The sequence below is a fragment of the Beta vulgaris genome, chromosome 7 (assembly GCF_026745355.1).
Source record: "Beta vulgaris subsp. vulgaris cultivar EL10 chromosome 7, EL10.2, whole genome shotgun sequence".
Taxonomy (NCBI): Eukaryota; Viridiplantae; Streptophyta; class Magnoliopsida; order Caryophyllales; family Amaranthaceae; genus Beta; species Beta vulgaris.
This window is the reverse complement of record NC_079208.1, coordinates 2,167,383-2,173,135: the sequence shown is the minus strand read 5'-3', so window position 1 is coordinate 2,173,135 and position 5,753 is coordinate 2,167,383. Positions and strand designations below refer to the sequence as shown.

Here is a 5,753-nt window from a genome sequence, read left to right as displayed (position 1 = left end):
GTCTGATTAGTACAGAGAAAGATGTAAACTACCCATAAATATATACTTCAAGTAAACTAATATCATGAATTTAATTATGGGGAAATAGTCAGCCAAATAAAAGGTGTGAGATGAGATTAGTACTTAGACAATAAAGTAGAAATAAACAAAATAATTTGATTGCACAATGAAGAAACTAAATGATGAAAGAATGGAGAGGATACCTTGAAACGACGAGTTTCAGCAAGCTTCTTGGAGAGGAAAGTATTGCATTTATATTAGAATAAAGTATTAGTGTATTATTGAAGGGAAAGATACATGTGTACAGTGTACTGTCAGAGAATTTGAATGGCTAAACTAGGGAATTGGAATGAGAGTCTTTATTCATCTCTTTCTATGGGTGCGTTCTCTTCACCTTAAAAAGGTAAGTTTCAGGTTTGATAAGCTCTGGTAAGTTCAATTACATTTAGATAAGTTTTAACATCTTATAAAATGAACTCAATAAGTTTCAATAAGTTTCAATAAGTTCGGATAAGTTCAAGAGAATTCAGGTGAATAAATGCACCCATAATCATGGAGAGACATTATTCAATCTACCATGATATATATAGACAGTATTAAGATAAGATTTTACCTTTCCAGGCTTTCCCATCCACTTGACTTCACCGCCAAGTTGTTCATATTTCGCTGCAAGTGTTCCTATGAGAGGAATCATTTACAAGATGAGAAGAAGAGTTTTAGTCATAGGAATGGGTTACGAAACTAACAAGTCATGTGAGTGCTACCATATTTGAAAAGAGAAAAGCTTAATACATCCAAGAAAACCTTACCCGGCATAACTCTTAAAGCTCTAGCCTCAACAGTTACATAGTCTGGATTGGCCACCACCATAGGGATGTTTTTTAGAGCACATTTCTCCAATATCTTTTCGAGTTCCTTCAGTTGCTTAGGAACAACAGATCCAGAAAAAGTCCAAGTGTTCAGTTCCATGGGCCAAAATGAATTCAGCTTCTTCGACATTGTCCACAACCTTCAGGTCTAGACCCTGAATAAGCAGCAAAGATTCAAACTGATTAGTATTATCGATAACCATCTATTATATGCTCATTGAGATGTTTCCAGAACTGCATCAAAGAGCATAAACCTACAAGTATACATAAACGATTTGGTAGATGATAGAGAATAACAATTGGACGATGAGGATGTCATAAGACAAAAGGGTGACATAAAAGGAAAAACATGGCACTATGATTTCTCTTCCTCGGGTGTATTTGAAATCCATTCACCCTATAGAAAACATCTTAAAAGAAGGGATAATAAAATAAAATATGATTTCTGTGAGCATGTTTTGTAATATAAGGTGGTACAAGTTGGCAAAAATTTTGTATCTAAGTTCTAAGGTCCAGCGGGTGGGGGAGGGGCGTTAAAGGAACAATGAATCAAACGTGTAACATACATCAAGAGATATAGCACCCCGGTCGCTCCGGGTTAAGTGGATGCATGACCTTCCGAGAGCTGTAAACCAAGTATCATCTCGCCTGTCCATAATGAGAAAGAAGGGAAACCCAAGCAAGAGTTTATAATCAGATGACAGTCACAATATTAGAAGGTATAAGCCAAGACTATCAATGCAATACTGCCATCAACAAATCAATTGTAAACATGAACCACCATTAGAAAGATACAAAAGAGAAAGCATGGTTAAAAGATGCCTAAGCCAAGAACAGTCAGGGAGCATGCAGTAATGGCATGTGCATCTTAGTACAGCTGCTTGAGAGTCAACGGAACAAATGATACCACGCCAAATGCTTCCACAACTTACTCAAAACAAAACAAAAAAAAAGCAGCAATTCATCCACATTTCCAAAATACAGTCCACATTTCACCAATTCAACTCCAAATTGATCAACAACTAGCTAAAATTAGGAATAATTACAAAAATCAAAGCGAATCAATTCAAAACTCACATAAATAAAACTGTTCTCCTTAGTCTAACTTCCATCATCAACAACTGCAATTACATCAACAACAGAAATCGAAAATCAAAATCATGAACTTCAAAATACGGAATCAAATAAATTGAGGAGAGATTTGATTGACATATGACATAGATGTTGGCGGTGGTGACACAGTGGCGGCGGAGCGATCGAAAAACCGGAGGAGCAACGGTCGAGATCTCCTGTCGCAATTGCTGCACCACCATCGCCGTCGCCTCCTGTCGCCGCTGCTGACTCGCACATCGTTCCAAGGTCAGTTCTTAATCTAATTTCTCGAAATAAAAGGACGAAATTAGGGTTTTCAAGGAATCTATTACTGAAATGGCGAATCGAGGTGAGAGGAAAGTTTTTTAATCAAAGAAAATCCTAAAAAATAAAATCAAAGAAAACCCTAAAAGATCCCCAAATCTAGAAAACCAAACAAAGGAACCTAAAATACAGCAATAAACCTGAAGGAGTTGTTGATTGCAGAAACAATAAGGTCGACGCTGAGGAGCGCAGCAGCGAGGTTGAACTGCGGCGGAGGAGTACAGTGCGAGCCTGCGAGGTTTCATTTGAGAGAAAACAATAGAGGAAAGGACTGATGAGGATTGAGGAGGGTCGAATATTATTTTAGTACGTACGGTGCAAGTTTCATGAATTGAGAGAGGGTTCAAATGCTCGGGTTGTCAACCGGAGCATTTGACATCAAATGCTCGGGTTGATTAATCAACCCGAGCATTTGTGAATTTTTATATTAAAATTTTCACAAATGCTCGGGTTGATTAGTCAACCGGAGCATTTGAAAAGTAGCAAAAGTAGTTTTTTCCACTAGTGTGGCAATATGAAAAAGAGTGAAGAAAAAGAAATGAAAGAACAAAGAAAGTGAACATATTTTGAAAGAAAAGTGAAAAGGTTATATATGGGTTACTATGCATGAAAGATATTGTGGAAATATTGTGGTAATGATGGTGTTATATGAAGTTGTAATGAATGCCTTGTTAGGCCGTTTTACATTGATATTTGCTCCCCTTCTTGGCTTTTCCACCACATTTCCCAAAATATGATCCATACTCTTAACCCTAGCCTCATTACAACCCTTGAAAGTCCTCTTGATCTTTGTGTATTACATCTTTCGTGTTGAAAGTGAGTCAAAAGGTCAAAGTTAAAGAGTATTGCTTCTTCTGAGTTGATATATATAGGTTGAGATCGTTGAGTTTCATTGATTTTCGCCCTAAACACAAGAGAGTATTAGTTCACATACCTATAGTGAGGTCTGTCAAGTGTTGTTAAGTCCAGCTTGGGGGAAAGGGTTTGTGGTAAGATTGTTGAGTTGATTGGTCACATGACGTGCTATGCGGCTTTGTTTCATTGATACTCGATGCTTGGTTCATGTAGGATTGATATCTCCTGTGTTTTGGATTGTGTGCTTGACCCTGTTTTAGTCCCATATTGTAGGTTATCATTTTCTTCCCGTGTCTATTGTTTAATTGCTTGAGGACAAGCAACAGTTTAGCTTGGGGAGTTTGATGAGTCATATTAATATAGGTATTTCATGATGCATTTAGGTTGCATTTTAGGATCATTTAGTTGCATTATTAGTCCATAATTGCATATAGTTACTTAAGTTTAGAAGATATTACTCTTGTGTGTGTTTTCGGTATTTTTGATAGTTTTCAGGTATTGAGAACACAATTGGAGTATTATTGGACAAGCTTAAGCATGAGAAGCATCTAGGAAGGAGCTAAGTCAAATGAGAAGTCCAAAGGGCATCTTCAAGTCGGATTGCAACTCAAACATAGCGGAAACGTATTAAAAGAAGTATGGAAATTGAGTCATGTGCACTCTTTTGATCATAACTTATTATCCAGAGATCGGAATTCAGTGATTCTAGTGGAGTTGGAAACTAGACTTGAAGAGCTTTCCAACGGTATATTACACGCCCCGATACGACTTCTAGTTTGCGAGATATGGTCTTTGCAAGTTGACGCTGTTTTGCAGCCCGAGAACCCGCGGCCGCGGATTATTCCGGGTTTCCTAGTCGGATAAGGCTTTATCTTTTGACGAATTAGACTCTATTTTTCTAGTTGTTTTAGGAAATAGAAAGGTATAAAGACTCAAGGGAATATTATTATTTCCTACTTTATTTTCTATTTTTTTGTTTTCCATCATTAATTCATTAAAGATTAGAACTCTTTTTCTCTCAATTAGTGAAGAACCCTAGTTTTGCTTTTTCCCCAATTACATTGAATTTTCAATATAAGCTTTGATTTTGCAAGATTGGTTCTACAATTGGTATTATTTCTCTTCTCTTCTTATTCCTATTCAATCCTTTATTATTAATTCATGTTTGCTTATTTAATTATGAATATGTTTTCCCCAATTATGATTGAGTGGTCTATTTCTAGGGTTTAAGGGGATCCATGATCAATTAGGAAGGGATGTTTAATTAAAGTATTGATTTTTATTGATGCATGTTGATTCCTATTGAATGTTTTTATGTCTATTCAATCCAATTTGGCCAGATTTGATTGTTATAGTGTTGCAATATTAGGTTATGCGCCGAGAGGCTAGTTTCAATAGGTAGAATTGGTGTTAATAAATTGCGAGAGCCTGTTAATATCGTTCTATGCTTGATTTAGACTTGAGAGAGCGAATCAATCTGTTTAACTGCATTATTGATTGTTGATTTTAGTATTTCATCCCGAAATATTGATCGTTGGTGAACCTATGCCCTAGACTTTTTATCATTGATAGTTCTTGAATTAGTTATAGTTTAGTTTAGTATAATTACTCAAAAACACTCGTTCCTATACTCTAGATTTGACTGACAATTAGGAAAAGAACACTGTTTCTCTGTGGATTCGACCCTACTTCCCTGACTACTATTTGTTAGAGGACTTAGGATTACTTTTGATAAGGTGATACGACTTTAGCCTGTCACACCAACCAAAAGAAAACCCAGTTCTCTCGATTGCTCAATCTATTAATCTAACTGCACGCGAAAAAAGTTTACCTCTAACAAAGAGGTAAAACATTCAGTTGTTGAGTTCTTTTATTTCTAATTCTATTGTGAACAGTATCAAAGCAGTTTATATTCCAAATTATCCGACTCCAAATAAAAGGATTTAGGGTCTTACGAAGGATGAGACTTTTTACGTTAAATTGGGAGCCCACTTGTTGTAAGGTGGTGACCTTATAGACAAAGTGGATTTTAATTGGATTTGGCACATTAATGTTCCTCCAAAAGTCACCTCTTTCTTTTAAGAAATCTTTAATAACGGTTTTTATATTAAGGATAGACTTGAAAAAAGCCATATTATTATCCCAACAATGTGTTTTGTGTGATATAAATAGAGACATCTCACTAAAAAAATGTAATTTTAATACTCTTCTATAAAAAAGTTTACATCTAACAAAGAGGTAAAACATGCAGAAACCGCCGTCTGTGGGGATCGAACCCACGACCACGTGGTTAAAAGCCACGCGCTCTACCACTGAGCTAAGACGGCAATTAATGATAAATAAACTTTCTTTTTTTAAATAGCTTTTTGTTAAGATCGCTATCATCTCAACGATAATACGTGGTGTCGAAAAGAAAAGAGCAATAATGCAAAACGCATATAAACTTACTCTCATGTATTAACTTGTGTAACTGAGCTAGTTAATCTACGAAAGGTGGTGATCCACTAAAATTCTTCTTGTTACCAACTAGTTAAATGAATATAATATATACTTCATCCGTTTTTAAATAAGTACAACACTTCTTATTTTCACGTTTGCCAATGCATTATTTTA

At 35.8% G+C, this 5,753-nt stretch overlaps 1 non-coding gene across 1 annotated transcript; it reads right to left on the bottom strand.

Moving 5' to 3' along the window:
* Positions 1–5,395: 5,395 nt before the first annotated feature.
* On the bottom strand, positions 5,396–5,467 carry TRNAK-UUU (transfer RNA lysine (anticodon UUU)). Its single transcript has one exon. It is a non-coding gene; the product is annotated as a tRNA-Lys (tRNA).
* Between the last annotated feature and the right edge of the window lie 286 nt (positions 5,468–5,753).